At 37.1% G+C, this 17862-nt stretch overlaps 2 non-coding genes across 2 annotated transcripts; one reads left to right on the forward strand and one right to left on the reverse strand.

The window, feature by feature from the left end:
- Window positions 1–2271: 2271 nt before the first annotated feature.
- On the forward strand, window positions 2272–2387 carry LOC145122928 (U5 spliceosomal RNA). The gene has a single exon (XR_013714814.1). It is a non-coding gene; the product is annotated as a U5 spliceosomal RNA (small nuclear RNA).
- A 14628-nt stretch (window positions 2388–17015) lies between these two features.
- LOC145123065 (small nucleolar RNA R71) lies at window positions 17016–17122 on the reverse strand. Its single transcript, XR_013714945.1, has one exon. It is a non-coding gene; the product is annotated as a small nucleolar RNA R71 (small nucleolar RNA).
- Window positions 17123–17862: the final 740 nt, after the last annotated feature.

Consider the following 17862-nt stretch of genomic DNA (forward strand, 5'->3'; position numbering starts at 1 on the left):
AAGAAGACAGGAAGAAGGGGTGAAAGATTTGTATATATCTAATAAGGAGGAATGCAAGTATTATCCGATGTTGCATTTTAAAGGGGATAAAAAGGATGGACTTCTAAGGTGCTGTTTGTTTTTTAGAAGCAAAAATTCATGAAGTCTGCGGACCACCTCTGCAACCCTCTGCAGCAGAAGATGTGAAACAAACGGCTGCAGCCTATAATAAGAAGCATGTTTGTTTTTTAACATCTTCAGACTGCTGCAGTAAACTGAAATTTAAATAAACTAATTTCATAAACTGAAAATAGTTCTCAACACCGAAACTTTAATAATTTTAGTCTTAAAACATTGAAAAAAAAATACTAAAAAGAACATGTAAAAAACAAAAATATAAAACTTTTAAAAAAATGTAAAAGAAACTATCAGTTTTATTTTAGAAAAAAAAAACTATTTTTAAAAAACATAAAAAAAAACAAGAAAATATTGCAAACAATGTCTACAAAGTTCGTAAAAAGTTACACACGTTAAAAAAGATGCAACTGAAACTGAAAACATTATTAATAGAAATGGTAAAAAAAATTAAAAATTCAAAGTTTTTTTTTTAAAATTGTGGAAACAATAAAAAAATTGTATCAAATCCGTAAATAAAAGTTTAAAAAAATCAAAGTTAAAAAAAAAGTTTTAAAAAAAAGTCATACCAAAATTATAAAAAAAACACTTGGAAAAAATGAAAGCCGAAGAGGTTTGAAGAGACAAGTCAAGTGTTGCGCCGCGCAGAAGACGCGCAGAGGTTTTATGGTCTGAAGTCTTTCAAAAAACAAACTACTGCGAGAGGGCAAATGTTGCGCGTGTGCTGCGCCGCGCAAGAAAAAGAGGTTTGAAGAGATTTAAAAAAACAAACAAACAACACCTAAGTATTTCTCACATCCTCTTTTTAAAACTTCAAAACACCATCCTATGACATTCCTTGAAACATGAGCACTTCATGGTAAATTATTCAAATTTTTTGGGATGATCGCTTGATGTCCATTCATCCACGTTTCATGTTTCATCTGATACCTTTGACCATGCAAGAATTCGAACTATATAAAACTATACTCGACATGTTTTGACTTTACCAAATCCTTTCATTTTGGCAACTATGGCGATTGATCATGAACCAATCAACAATGTTGTTCTTATGTTTCATCTCAATATCTTAAAATCACATTCAACAAGAGTTTTAATAAAACTGACCCTAAAGAGAAGTTTCCAAAAAAATTATGCTATATGCTTGCTAACACTCTTCAAAGTTAATGTTTACATAAATGTTTTGACTTTTCACCACTCCGGCAAAGAGAAAAACAAATAATCTTACAAATTTTATTCTTTTGGAAAACATTTACGACCATACGCTCCCTAAAATTTACACTACCTTTATCAAAAGTAAAAGAAAATTACCTTTTTACCCCCTTTCATTTATTACAATATGAACAAAGTTAAGAGTTAGGACTTATACATTCTTTATACGTTTTAAGTATACAAGTGTATATAAACCTTGTTTATATTTCTAATACAATTGTATATAAGTTAGTAGAACTTAGGAAAACATTAGTGTTTCCGGAACTCAAAACTCATTTTGTGCCCAAGCAACTCAATAATGTATGAACTGATAATTATCAAACATCCTTGATTTAATTTACAATATGAAAATGTACAATTTACCAAGACATTAATACTTACCAAGTACAAGAAAGGAACTCATGTTTGAAATAAAGTCAAAAAGGTCACGAATTGTCTTGTTTTGAATAGTATTAAATGTTGAAATCTGAAAACCTGTTTGAAGAGAAAACCATTCTAATCCTTGATAAGCGAGTTGAATAAAAGGACTAAAATTACGTCATTATCCATTCTCACAATCCCTTTGTCCAAAAGTAAAGCGAACTTTTACCTATTTATATCCACTTTATTTACCATAATATGAAGCTTTAACTTTCTAAGATTGTTGTTTTTCTTCACGAAAATGTTCTTTTTTTGGACAATAAAAATAATCTTTCACGAAATATCCAATTCCAGTTATAATATCTAGTAATTTCTATCAAAACCCATATACATGAACACCTCATAAAAAACAGATCAAAAATCAAATCATAGTAAGTGAAGGGGAAAAAGAAGAGAAAAGTGGGAAGAAGTGTTTGAAACAGAGGGATGCACGTATGGAGCTCATCCCACATCTGCTACTTGAATGAAACAGAAGGTATCAAAGTCATTACATAAACCAAGCAGCTGGGAACTTAGAAGACACGCAGCTACGCAGTGAACACAGAGCGAACTATTCTTTCGCCTTTTACTAAAGAATACCGTGTGTTCGCTGCATTAAGTGGCATACGCCTATTTTTGGAGAGACCCTTTCATTAGGGCTCCAACCAATTTCGGAGTTCAAGTTTCCAGTTGTCTACATTGAAAAAGCCTAATTGTACTCAAGCCCTAGAAGCTGAATATATAACTGTGATTAGAACAATCAGGAAATCCTCTTACGAAGAAATCAATCAACCTGAACATTAAAATCATGAAATTCCGACCAGCAATATATAAACCTTTCTGAGTATGTTGTTGCGCATGTTTTTGGTTGAATACTAGTAATCGAAGTAGAAAAGACAAAAATAAGTTGTATTTTGAAAAAATTAAAATAAATGAAGGCTCCAACCAATATTTAAAGTTAAAAATTCTTGCAGTTCTTTGTAGCCATAAGAAACATTTCGTGACCACCATTGACCTATGTCGAATAATATCATAATTTGTTCAATCTTATCAATAAAACAATTAATATAGTTTAGATTTTGAGAAATTTACAAATTTAACAAAAATGTTAATTAATTTTTAAAAAATAGCCAAAATTTTACAATTTTTGAAAAATAACTAGTGAAATCCTACCTTCCAACTACTATTTGAGTATGTTGGGCAGTGAATTGGGTCTAGTAACAGTTCATGGGCCAGAAGTATGATTACCCAAATTTTTTTGGGAATACTATTATTTTCTAGTTTTTCGTTCATAGTAAAATTTCCCAACCTCTAATGGCTGAAGATATATATATTTTTCCGAAAAATTTATAAAATCTCTACTTATTTAGTATTTTAATAATGTTTTATTAAGTTTTATACACTTATGTGGTCCAATCATTTGGTTATGGTATTAGTATAATTTGATTATATAAATTAATTATCATGCAAATTAAATTCCTACGATATTGGAAACTTAATAGATTTAAAATGCATCATTTTAGGGTTAATCACTTATCATCGGCCATACTCCCGTTTCTTTCTTGTTAACCCTAACAATCATCTAACCATCTCTTCCTACTTCTCAAATATGTCTCGCCATATTCTTCATTGATGTTGCGTACAAAGAGCAAATATCATATTGAACAAGGAGGTCGCCCACTAATTGCTATCGTGATGTGGGTGTCAAAGGTATTAAAAATAAAAGGTTTAAACATATTTAAAAAATAACTTTTTGTCATCTGTTTCACTTATGTTTCACAAATAGAAGTTATTAGAAAGAGCATATACATAAACACATTTAAAAAAAGAAGGTTTAATTTTGATATATAAGTCTATTAATACATAAGGGATAAATAAAAAATAACTTTTTTTGTAATATGTTTCATTTATGCTTCACTTATCGAAGAGATGAAGCAATTATTATTATTATTTTTTTTAATTATTATTATTTTTTTGGGTTGTTCCCAGCATAGACAAAAGAAACATTTTTTTATGGCGTGCCTTTGTTTGTTCTTGTACACGGTTTCAAACAGAAAAAATATTTCTTTATTTATTTATTTATTTTCCTATTAAACATTTATATGAAGGGTTTTGTGTATGGTGAATTGCATCAGTCGTCTCTTGTACAGATGCCAAAAAGCACGTTTAATTCATATTTCCAAAAAGTAACTCGAACCGTCCCCATATTATTATTATTTTCACTCGGATCGTCTTTAAGGACATAAAATGACTATTTTGCAAATAATACCTGCAAATTCGGGCTAGACACTTAAGATATAATATGTGATAATTATTTACAATTAAAATCCTCGAATACGATAATTATTCGTTGTACGCGTTATGAGTAATAAATTACGTTTTAATTAGAAGATTATTTAGGATAAATAATTTTAACTAGACTAGTAGACGATTCCGTGGATATAAGGAACGCTTAAATCTTACTTCATATGGAGAAGTTATGATCTTTCGACGTTTCGCGTTCAACCCTATACGACAGAGTGTGTCGTAAAATGAGAATCAAAGATAGGTTGCTTATTAGCACAAGTAATCTAAACAAAAGTCGTAGTAATCGTAAAATCGAAAGCATACATATAAAGAACGCCTAAATCCGACTTTGTATGAGGAAGTTATGATTTTTTAAAGTTTCGGTACAACAGTGTCACAACATAAAAATCAAAATTTAAATCGGTTGAGTGTTAGCCAAAAACAATGTGAACGAGAGATGACGATCTCGTAAATATGAATCTGTTGATATAAAGACAGTTGAGAACAAAGTTCGTATGAAGGAGTTATGATTTTTGCACAGACTTTAACAATGTAATCTCTATAAAAATATGAATTTAAAATAGAGTGAGAATTAGTTATTGAGGTCTAAAGAAAAGTTGTAGTAATCGGAAATGACTACACGTGGATATAAAGAACGTCAAAAACGGAGCTCGTATGTGAAAGTTATGATTTTTCGAAAATCTGAGAATTTACTTGTGTGGGGTGACATCGCCGAATGAGGGAGTGCCATGTGGCAAAGAGAAGGTCGGGTCTTCCACCGACTTGATGATGTGTCCATGATGTGGCCCAACGACTATCAAACACGTGGCAGCCAAAGGGAGGAACTCGTCGACGATGACGTGGCGCGCCTAAGGCTTAGGGTACGGCTCCCCCCCTATGCATGCTATATATATGCACAATTTTTTCTTCATTACTCACACCTTCATATATCTTTTACTCTAAGCTCTTTCCCTCTTGAGTCCGATTTTCTCTTGGCTTTTGGAGTGTTTTGGCTGGACTCTAAGGTATCTATGAGCCCGAAGAAAAGGAGCTTTCGGGTCGAGATTCTGCCTGCACAATTTCTGACTTTTCGCTAGAAACTCTGTAGGTTAAGTTGCACTTGCTATGCTTTAAGTGTAACTTATGTTGTAACATCCCAAAAATCATGACCAAAAATTTCATTTTTGATATAACGATTCATAAAACAATTTATAGAAAACATCATCAAGTTATTTCATTTCATAAAAACCATAGATCATAAGTCTCAAAAGCATGTCATAATATAGTAACAATGTCAGAGTATAAATCCCAAGAATCTCATATGCGGAAAATCATGTGTGTGATGCGCTGCTACAGTGTCGGGTCCTTTCCCTTCGAATAAGGACCTGAAACAGAAACTGAAAACCGTAAACAAAAATCTTAGTAAGTTCCCCCATCATACCACATACCATACATAACAGATACTGTCTAACATATCCGGGTACTAGCTACCCATTTGGTCTCTTTCAACCGGTAACTTGCCTAGCATATCAGGGTGCTGGCCTACCCCTTTCGGTCCTGTCGACCGGTAACTTGCCTAGCATATCAGGGTGATGGCCTACCCCTTCGGCCCTGTCGAATGGTACCTCGCCTAGCATATCAGGGTGCTGGCCTACCCCTTCGGTCCTTTCGACCGGTATCAGGGACTATTTCATCCCCTACTTCTACCACATAGCATCCTAGTGCATAAACATATAAGTCATATACTGCCTAGCTTATCCGGGTGATGGCATACCCCTTCAGCCCTATCGACCGGTATTGGGGTCTATCCTACCCCTCCTACCACTATCACATAACATCATAGCATACTAGCACATAAAACATAATAGATAGTGACATACCATATAATTATCACAAAGATAATCATCTCTACTATAACTCTTACTAGTGGGCCGACATTAGTTCCTTCGACCCACTTCTACTGGAAGGTAACTCACCTCAATGTTGTGAAGTAGCTGAACTGTCCTCGGTGCTGGGATCATGTCACACCCCCAAACCAGACGGTGGAAACGTCCGGGGGTGGATGACTTCATTTATAGTATCACAACACATGCATAATAGTAATCAAAGTACAAACAACCACTGTATTTAAAAAGTATAAGTACTTACATGTGTTTCATCATTGTATATTGAAACCAAAAATAGTTATACAAAAGAAGAAGACAAGACTCAAAATAGCTCCATCTTCTCAAAAGCTCGGGGAGTACCTGTCTACTGATTCCCTGAGAATACAAATAATTTGAAAAGAGAGTATCAACATAAAGTTGAGTGAGTGCATAAGAGTTTATGTTTGAAAGAATGTTTTATGTTTCTTGAATATGTGTACTGTTCCAGAAAATCATGTATTGTCTGCTGTATATGAAAAGTAGTTTTAATCACATAAAACCGTTCTGTTTGTAAACCTATGTTCTGTATTTGTAATTCCTTTTGTAAAACTTGTAACTGAGAGTGTGCCTGGTTCCACCAGCTGTTATGTAAACTGTAATGTAATACTGTAAATTTTATCTTGTAAAACTAGTACTTTGAAAATGTACTTATGTTTAGTTATTTATACACTACCGTATTGTTAATATCTTTTATATGAGTTATTATAACCATACTGACTAGATGGCCTGACCCAACGATATGAATGCGTTGAAAGCTGTTGATAACAACTATCACTCGTAGGCGTGTATGCCTGACTGTAGCTAACATTCTGAGTACGGGGTTGTCAATCCCAATATAGATCTATACACGCATTGTTTCGATCCCCGACTGGAGATTCTGGTTATAATGTCAGGACTTTAACTATATTGTTTAAATGAATTAAACAACCTGTATCAAATGACTCATAAAAAGCATATAAACGTTACATGTATAATAGTTATGAAAACCCAATCATTCTGAAATAAATGATTGACAGTATGTTCTTGGATTAGTATTCTTAACATGTATATGAAAGATGTATACTCTTTATTAGTTTTGAATCAAATCTTTGTTCTTGTAAAACAATGTACTTTAGTATACTGAATCGTGCATTAATGTTCTGTGAATCATAAATTATACCTATTATAATTTATATGCACTTTCTGAATTGATATCGAGTATTCATGAATGCAACCCCTTGCTCAGCATGTTACAAATGGTATTTGAACTGAATGAAATAACTTTTATATTTATATACATATACAAATATATATAAGTAAAATTTAAATGACACTCGGACAAATAACCGATACTTATAATCCCACATCCAAACAAGGAAAAGGAACCAAAGTGGATTATCAGTCCTAAGCCTTTTAAATCTTATATATATATATATATATATATATATATATATATATATATATATATATATATATGATTTCTGGAGGAAAATATAAGTTTATAAAACATTTAAAAGAAATTTAATATTTTGGAATACTTTTGGTGACTTAATGCATTTAAACACAATCTTTGAAAACCAATTGAATTGATGATAACTGAAATTCGTTTTGATAAGTTTATTGAAATCTTTTGTTTGTAACACAAAATCTTTGTGTTAGACTTGTATTCCCTCCCCCCCCTCCCCCTTAAAAATGTGACATCTATGAAAATACGAGGGTATGAACTCACCTGTAGTGAGTGATTCGAGTGAAAGATCGATATAGGATGTTAAGTGTCAAGTGAAGCCTCGAGCACAAACGGATCCTATTAAGCATATAATGACACATATATTTATATAATTAGTGTACATAACAACTAATCATGAAAGGGAACCACCTTAGGGACTAGGAAACACTTGAATTGAAGTGTTACAATCACATGTGATTGTACTAAAGGGGTTTACGGCCACACAAGTGTGTTCACGACCTTGGTGTTTACAGCCAAGGTGTTTACGGCCATGGTGGTTTACAGCCATGGTGTTCACGACTTTGGGAGTTTACAGTCAATGAAGATCTTGGGGAGGGTTTACGGCCAAGGGAGATGCTCATGGCCGTAAACTCTTATTGTTCTTGGGAAATGGTTGTTTTCAAGGGTGTATGTTAAGAGCTTATATAGGATAACTAGTATATGGAAGGATACTTACATTTTGATGCTTGAAGGGGGGTGTTCACGGTTCAAGAACTGGTATGTGTTCTTGGTGTTCTTGGTGTAAGTGATGAAGATTTGAAGATCTACTCAAAAGAGATGAAATCATGGATGAAATCATAGGGTTTCACTAGATTAAGCAAGGTATCAACTAACAAATGGAAGAAACACTTACATATTTGAAGATCAAGATGAAAACTCCTGATGATAGTTGAGAGAAAATCGAGTTTCTTGAGTTGGAAGTGTGAGAGTGGTCAAAAATGAAGGAATATCATGTATATGGGAGGAGTTTACGGCCAACCAAGAGTTTACGACCGTAATCTCTAGTTTACGGCCGTAAACTCCAAGACTTGGAGTTTTCCAGCTTGAATTCTGCACAATGAACTCTAGCAGATACTTCCTAGAACCAAATCCTTGAATGTACTAGGCTTAGAACACTCAAACAGACCCTTAACAATGCTAAAAGATAGCAGAAACAAGTCTGACTGTGATTGAATTGAATGACTGTACAAGATAGAAATTTCGGGTTGTCACATCATCCCCCCGTTAGAGAGAATTTCGTCCCAAAATTAGAGTTTAAGCAATTAAGCAATTACAAATAACTATGTAAAAAGATGAGGGTATTTCAGTTTCATTTGATCCTCGCGCTCCCAAGTGAATTCAGGTCCTCGCTTGGCATTCCAGCGAACCTTCACTATCGGGATACGACTTTGCTTTGTTTGCTTGACCTCTCGGTCCATGATCTCTACTGGTTCTTCCACGAAGTTGAGGTTCTCGTTGATCTCGATTTCATCGAGTGGGATTACAAGAGTCTCATCGGATAGACACTTTTTCAAGTTAGAGACGTGGAAAACAGGATGTATGTTACTTAGTTCTTGGGGTAGTCGGAGTTTGTAAGCTACTGGACCGATTCTAGCAAGAATCTTGAATGGTCCTATGTACCTTGGATTTAGCTTGTCACGCTTTCCAAAGCGTATCATGCCCTTCCAGGGTGAAATCTTCAACAAGACGCGGTCACCAACCTGGAATTCCAAAGGTTTTCTTCTTTTTTCAGCGTAGCTTTTCTGTCTATCTCTGGAAGCTTTAAGTCGCTCCCGGATTTGTATGATTTTCTCCGTAGTCTCGCGAATGATTTTCGGACCAGTGAGAGCACTGTCAGGGACTTGACTTCTCGCTAGCTACGTGTCACCTACTTCAGCCCAACACAGAGGTGATATGCACTTGCGGCCATAGTCGGCTTCGAAAGGAGCAGCCTTTATACTAGTGTGATAACTATTGTTGTAAGAGAATTCGACAAGGGGTAAATGAGTATCCCGTGCCTTTCCAAAGTCTATCACGCAAGCTCGCAACATGTCTTCGAAAGTTTGAATCGTCCTCTCACTTTTTCCGTCGGTTTGTGGATGGTAGGATGTACTCATGTCCAGCCTAGTTCCCAAAGATTTTTGTAAAGACTGCCAGAAACGAGAAGTGAATCTACTATCTCGGTCTGAAATAATAGATATTGGCACACCATGCAGTCTAACGATCTCCTTGAGGTAAGTTCTTGTTAGCTTCTCCATCTTGTCGGTCTCTTTAATTGGTAAGAAGTGTGTGGATTTGATTAATCTATCGACGATTACCCAAATAGTATCATAACCACCCGATGTCTTGGGTAACTTAGTTATGAAATCCATTGTATTCCGCTCCCACTTCCATTCAGGGATTTCAGGTTGTTGCAATAAACCTGAAGGTTTCTGGTATTCTACCTTAACTTTGGCACAAGTAAGACACTTGCCCACAAAGGTAGCGATTTCGGCCTTCATGTTATGCCACCAGTATAGTTTCTTGAGGTCCAGATACATCTTGTCTGAACCTGGATGAATGGAGTATCGGGTTTTGTGTGCTTCATTCATAACCACGTCTCTGTATCCACTGAACTTTGGTGTCCAGATCCGGTTCATGAAACAATAGACTCCATCATCCCTGACTTTGAAGTTTTTATCCATTCCTCTCAGGGTTTCACCTGCCACGTTTTTAGGTTTTAAGGCCTCGAGTTGAGCCTCTCTGATCTGTGTGGACAGATGTGAATGGATTGTCATGGTCAACGACTTTACTCGGCATCCTGAGTATTCTTTTCTGCTAAGGGCGTCAGTTACTACGTTAGCTTTACCAGGGTGATAAAGAATCTCACAATCGTAGTCGTTCAGTAGCTCTACCCACCGTCGTTGTCTCATGTTCAGCTCTCTCTGATCGAAGATATGCTAGAGACTTTTATGATCCGTGAATATTGTGCATTTCATGCCATATAAGTAATGTCTCCAGATCTTCAGAGCAAATGCCACTGCTCCTAGTTCAAGGTCATGTGTTGTATAGTTGACTTCATGTGTATTTAGTTGTCTTGAGGTGTAGGATATAACCTTTCCTCTTTGCATAAAAACACATCCAAGCCCTTGATTAGAAGCATCACAGTACACTACAAAATCCTATGTCCCTTCAGGAAGAGACAGGATCGGTGCACTACACATAGCTCGCTTCAGCGTTTGGAACGCTGTTTCTTGCTTTTCTCCCCAGCTAAAAGTTACACCCTTTTGTGTCAGGGTGGTAAGAGGTTTAGCGATTCGAGAGAAATTATGGATGAATCTGCGATAATAGCCAGCAAGACCTAAGAATTGACGGATTTCTGTAGGTGTTTTGGGTACTGACCAGTTCTCAATTGCCTTTATTTTGGAAGGGTCGACATGTATTCCTTCTGAACTGACCACGTGACCTAGGAAATCAACCTTCCTGATCCAAAATTCACACTTTGAGATCTTCGCATAGAGTTTCTCTGTCCTAAGAGTTTGCAATACTTGACGAAGATGTTGGCCATGTTCCTCTTCACTTCTTTAGTAGATAAGAATGTCATCAATGAAGACTATGAAGAATTTGTCCAGGAATGGACGACACACTCTGTTTATTAGGTCCATGAACACAGCATGTGCATTCGTCAATCCGAATGACATCACTACAAACTCGTAATGACCATAACGAGTTCTGAACACGGTTTTGGGAATGTCATCCTCCAAAATCCGTATCTGATGATACCCGGATCTTAAGTCTATTTTCGAAAAGTAGTTCGCACCTTGAAGTTGGTAGAACAGACCGTCAATGCGAGGCAGAGGATATCGATTCTTGATGGTAAGTTTATTCAGCTCGCGGTAGTCTATGCACATATGGAATGATCCATCCTTCTTCTTCACGAACATAACCGGTGCTCCCCAGGGTGAGAAGCTTGGTCTTATGAAACCTTTACTAAGGAGTTTGTTAAGCTGGCTGGATAATTCCTGCATTTCAGAAGGTGCAAGACGATAAGGGGATTTGGCTACAGGGGTAGCCCCAGGGATTAAGTCAATTCTGAATTCGACTTGTCGTTCGGGAGGCACTCCTGGAAGATCATCGGGAAAAATGTCGGGAAAGTTGCAGACCTCAGGAATGCTCGCAATGTCTTTCACTTCTTGCTTTTTGTCTACCACGTGAGCTAAGAAAGCACAGTACTCTTTGTGAAGGTACTTCTGTGCCTTGATGCAAGAAATGATCTGAAGGTTTGTTCCGGGTTTGTCGCCGTAAATAATAAGAGTTTCGTTAGTTGGCAAGTTCAGACGAATGACTATTTCATAGCATAGGATGTCAGCATGGTTAGGGCACAACCAGTCCATACCTATTTTGACGTCGAAACTTTTTATAGAGACTGGCATAAGGTCTATTGGGAACGAAAAGTTATTCAAGGTAAGAGTACATCTTATGTATATATCGTTGGTGGATTCGGATTTCCCGTTAGCCATTTCGACTGTGAAAGTTTCATTTAGTGGTTGGGAGTTTTGATTTAGCAAATGTTTGAAATTATGGCTCACACAGCTCTTCTCAGCACCACAATCAAATATAATGCATGCATAAGTGTTGTTGAGAAGAAACGTACCCGTGACCACCGCAGGGTCTGCTACCGCTTCTTCGTGACCCAAAGCCAAAATTCTCCCAACTCCACCGACATTTCCAGCTTTTGGACAATATCTCTTGAAATGCCCCACATCACCGCATTGGTAGCATGCTTGGCCTACTCCAGCGGCAGGTACTTGGTTAATCGGTTGGGGCGGTGATCTACAGAATCGGGCAGTATGCCATTTTCTGTTGCAGTTACGACATTGCATTTCTCGGCAATTTCCGTTATGGTGAAAATTGCACTTGTTGCACTTAGGGAGATTACCAGCATAAGGCTTAGTTGGTGCAGGTTTAGCAGTAACAACAACAATTACAATAGCAACATTGACTGCCACTAGTTGTTGCTTCTTTGAGGATTCTTGAGAAGATTTTCCCTTCATCTTGTTCCAGCCTTTCTTCTTGCTGTTGTTGTTGTTATTTTTGTTGTTGTTGTTTCCCTTCAGTTGTTTTGGTGTAGCAACCACTGAGTTCTGACGGGATCCGTGGTTAATAAGAGACTGTGCTAGCTCTTTGGCACTGTCAAAGGTAACATGCCTCGAAGCTAAGACACTTGACTGAATTTTGGGCAACAGTCCCCAAATATATCTCTCAATCTTTTTGCTCTCCAGAGCAACCATATCTGGACAAAGAATTGCCAAGTCACAGAATCTATTGGTATAGGTTATGATGTCCGAACCAACTATTGTAAGACCCCAGAGCTCTTGCTCGAGTTTCTGAATTTCCCCTCGCGGACAGTATTCCCGCATTAGCATGGCTTTTAAGTTCTCCCAGCTTATAGAATTAGCGACTACCAGAGTCAGTGACTTAACATGGCCATTCCACCATGTTAGGGCTCTATCCGAAAAGGTACAAACAGTGAATTTGACTATGCTTCTCTTTAGACAGGAGCAGATTTCGAAAATTGCTTCTGTCTTTTCAATCCACTGTCTTAATGCCATAACTCCTCCAGTCCCATTAAAGTTCCTAGGTTTGGCATTCGAGAAATCTTTGTAAGTACACTCTCGCGAGTGCCCATGACTCTCGCCATGGTTAGAAGGATGCGCACCAGCTCCCGACCCACTAGTACCAGGAATATTGATATGAGACATGGCAGCTGCTATAGCCGCCGTGACCACCGCTTGAAACATAGCAGCGTCGAATTGAGGAGGTGGTGGCGGAGGTTGCGTCGGTGCTTCATTGACATTGTTACGTCTTGGATTTCTCCGAGGACGCATCTTATACTATAAAAGTTAAAAGATAAAATGATGATAAGATATCAAGAGTGAAGATGAATTTTGATATCTCTGAACTAAAACATTTAGTTCAACATGAATCTTGTAATGAATTGGAAATAGAAGTCTACGACAAGTACAACTTGCAACAGGATGATATGAAATTGAGTGGTTATTTTTCAAAAAGGTATGAAAATGTATGTCAATAATATTGGCATATTGAATACATAAAGTCTGGAAAACTTGACCCTAAACAGGTCTACAATATACCAAATTCTGGGAAAAACATCGACATCATACCGACCTACCGAAAATGAAATTTGCGCGGTCGTACTGAAAAACATGAAAAATAATGCTAGAACATATCCGTAGACTTAACTATAACCAAAAGAGTAAACAGAGAACAAGTAAAGTATAATCCATTTCTTAAACCGAAAGAAAGGATAAGTAGAGCATCTCCTACTGGTGACGGGCATCACTCGGACGAACCCTCAACTCAGGCAGCTGACGCTCCACATCAAGCAGATGTCTTTCATACACTGTCTGGCGTGCTCGAAGCTCTATGACTTCAGCTCGAGTTACAGATAGCTCTTGCAGCGGGGCCTCATTGTCTCTCATTGCTCTGTTATGAGCAAGTTCAAGATTTCGAATACTATCCGTATTGGCATTCGTGTCCGCATCAAGCTCCACAGTTTGTTGAATGGCTGCCACTCCTAGCTCAACATTTCGAGCCACTCGGCGAACCAAAATAGGAAGAATTCTGTCTGCAGAGCCTCCCTCACTTATGTTGTAGAAGCTTCGGTCTCTGTTGTAGGGTAAGGGTTGACCTTGCTCACGGCTCCACCTACCCAAGTTCTCAGCCCACGAAGGCGTCGGGCCTTGGAAATTTTGTTGTGGATTAGGATTCTGGGCAACTGGTGGTGGATTATAGGCTTCTGATTCGGAATCATTGTCTTCAGGAAAATTTTCGGCAAAATCATCATCTAAGGGAATTTCATGATTTTCTTCTGGCTCTGCATCTTGTCCTTGACCCGGGAGGTACGGGTCTCTCTGGGTAAATGAAATCCAACCATTGTTATCTAAGCGAGAATAGGGATAAGAGATATAAAATATAGTTAGTAACGATAGATTAAGGATACAAGTTTCTACGAGAGATTTACCGTTAACAAGTAATGTATTCTTTATGACTTGTTCTAGGTATTACTATAACTATAAAGTGTATACTAATTATATATAACTTGGGTATAACCGACCTTCGATTAAATGACCCGGATCTAAATCCACAACCAAAAAAGGAACAGGAAATGAAGCTAGATCACATATTCTAAGTCTATATAACTTTAATTATATATAACTGTAATATACCCTTAATATTTATAGTTCTACTGATATGTGCATATTGCGCTATATATTTAGTATAGATTTTTGTTATTTATTGGCTAATTTATTGCAATTTATGGACAAAAGGTACTTAATTGTGTTTAAATTGTATTTCCAATCCAAAAGATATGCTCGGAAGCAAAAGGAAGCAGGAGATGCGATCGGAAGCTCGGGAATTGAAGATCTAAAGAAAAAGAGCCAAATCCTGAAGGACTCGGCGAGTCTGGACATCTACTCGACAAGTACCCACGAATGTTCGCAAAGCAAAACACAAAGTCCTTGCCGTATACGGACTCTACAGAGGGGACTCGGCGAGTCGGTTACCTACTCGACGAGTAGACTCTGTTTTCTGAAATCTATAAATAGAAGTCACATTCCCGAATTGAGTCTCTCTGGAATTTTTTGGGGAGAATTACTTGACTACCAAGAAGGCATCTGGAGCTCTGGAAATCGTGAGAGAAACTCTAATCTTTAATTCTAAGGAGATTCAAGGCAACATAAGTTTACTTTTCACTTTATTCTTGAATTAAACTATGGTTGAATTGTTAGACTTCGTTTTTGGATTGCTATCTACTGTAATTATGAGCTAAATCTTATAGTTTCTGTTTAGGGTAGATGAGTTTATAACTATGGATTGATTTATGGTAGGATTAATTGTTTATTGGTGGATTTTGTTAAATTAAGCTTCTTAAAGAACCTTATGCATTAACCATAACTATTTTCAGTTAATTGACAAGTAATTAAGCTGCATGAACATCTCTTAATTTCTTACCTCATGTGATTTATGTGAAAACATTGTTATGTGCCTAGGAATAGTGAATGTGAAACTAGGGTTAACTAGAGAATGGGTAAATTAATGTGTGAGCTTGTGTGATAAACCATCAACAAGAGGTTAATTGAATTATTAATTTGATTAGCTAATTACAAGTCTTATTTAATCCGAATAATTTAACTAGGAAATTCATTAGTTTAATCACTTGATCACTGCTTAAGTTAATTTGTTTCCTAAGGATTGGTAATAGTGAATGCGAATCTAATCACCTTAGTCGGTAACCAATAACAATTAATCCATTACACTTGTCATAAATCAACCATAAGAGTAAACGAATCGAACCAAAACAGAAACCTTTTTATTATTGAATTTAGTTAGTTTTTACTTGTTTTTAGCTGATTAGTTACTTAATTTGCGTGTTAGTTAGTGTGTTAAAGTTTCTAGTCTTGTAAAACTAGAGAAAACCTTTTACTTTCATCACTTGTTTAGTTAATTCTAGTTATTAGTTTAATTTCCGTTCCTCGAGTTCGATACCTTACTTGCTGAACTATACCACTAAAAGACAGATTCACTGCCTTTTGTGTGTCGAATTCATATTTTAAAAGTAGGATAAAACTAGTTCGTTTAACACACATCAAGTTTTTGGCGCCGTTGCCGGGGAACGATTCAAAAATTAATTCTAATTTCTAGTATTATCGATCCTTTGTGTGAGATCCTTCTTGCACAAAGTTACTGCATCAGTAACTAAGTTATTAGGTTAAGTTTTAAAATTTTCTGTTTTTAGAACTTTTGAATAATTTATTTCTGTTTTAGCTCTGTACTCGCCGAGTGCAGTCGAAGCTACTCGACGAGTCCATCGCTGAAAGCATAGTTTCGTTTTTTTTTGTTCTTTTTACGCGTGTTTTCTATTTTGATTGCAGTATGTTTATGACCAGAGGAGGAGGTACACCTTTGATTCCACCACTTGAATACCCGGAAGCAACTTTGAAGAAAAACAAAGGCAAAACCGTAGGAGAAACCGCAACATCGAAGAATTTACCGTTGAAGAATCTCAAATCTGTTTTTAGTAAGAAAAAGGGCAAGAAAGTGGGAGAATCCAACATCTCTTCAGTGGCGAACGAAGACCCGAAGAAGGAGGATACCGAGTACGAATCCAAAAAGGAAGAAAGCGAATTTGAAGAAGGAAGCGACATAGAGGGCGAACTAGCTAACACCATGGCTAACATCGATGAAGTCCCCATGGGTGAATGGAAGAAAAGGATGTGTGACGACACCGGCCCAGGACTAGTGCAACCCGCGATTCCCGCAACTGTCACCTTTGAATTTAGGGCCACATACTTGCTCAACTTAAGGAAATTCCATTATACGGGAAGGATCATGAAGACGCATACAAGCATCTTGACGAGGTCAATGACATAGCTGACTACTTCAACATCCCTAATGTGGCTCGCGACACTGTTTTGCTTCGTATGCTACCAGTCACATTCAAGGGAGCCGCGAAATATTGGCTGAAATCACTCCCTCCAGGATCCATCACTACTTGGGCTAAAATGAAAGAGGAATTTAAAGACCAATTTTGCCCTCCATCAAAGATAGCCAAATTGAAGAAAGCCATTGCCAATTTTGAACAACAAGCTGGAGAGTCACTTTATGAATCATGGGAAAGATACAAGGGTTTACTAAGGAACTGCCCACATCACGATCTAAACAGCCAACAAGAAGTCTCCATTTTCTATGATGGAGTAAATGTGACAACCAGGCAACTCCTTGATTCGCAAGGACCACTCACAAAGAAATCACCCCCAGTGATAAAGGCCCTAATTGAAGAATTCTCTAAGCACTCTAGAGAATATCACAACCTAAGAAATGATTTAACTCGAGGGGCGGTGAATTCTATTACCGATGACATGGCAGCAATGATGGCAAAATTGGAAAGCATGGACCAAAGAATGACTAAGATGGACCAATCCATCCATGCAATTAGAGTGGGATGTGAAAATTGTAGAGGGCCCCACCTTACTAAAGATTATGACCTTGATGAGAACGGGAACCGGAAAGTACAAGTGTGCTATTCAAGTGGTGATAGGTATGATGACAATTGGCGAAAACCCAAGAAAGAATGGCTACCATATGATGAGTACAAAAAGACAAGGGAGGAAAAATATAAGCAAAAAGATAGAGACCTTTATCAAAAGGAGGAGTCGGTGTATGAAAAGAAATCAGATTTGGAAGACATGCTTACAAGATTCGTGGCCGCGTCCGAGAAAAGACATAATGATACCGATGTTGCAATCAAAGATCAACAAAATATGTTGAGAGAACACGAAATTATGATGAAAGATCAACAAGCTCTGCTTAGGAATCAGCAATCATCTATTCTCAACATAGAAAAGCAGCTGGGCCAACTTGCACAACAAGTGAACGAGAGACGACCGGGTGGACTTC

This window comes from Lactuca virosa, chromosome 6 (genome assembly GCF_052849685.1).
Source record: "Lactuca virosa cultivar CGN04683 chromosome 6, Lactuca_virosa_CGN04683_v6, whole genome shotgun sequence".
Classification (NCBI taxonomy): Eukaryota; Viridiplantae; Streptophyta; class Magnoliopsida; order Asterales; family Asteraceae; genus Lactuca; species Lactuca virosa.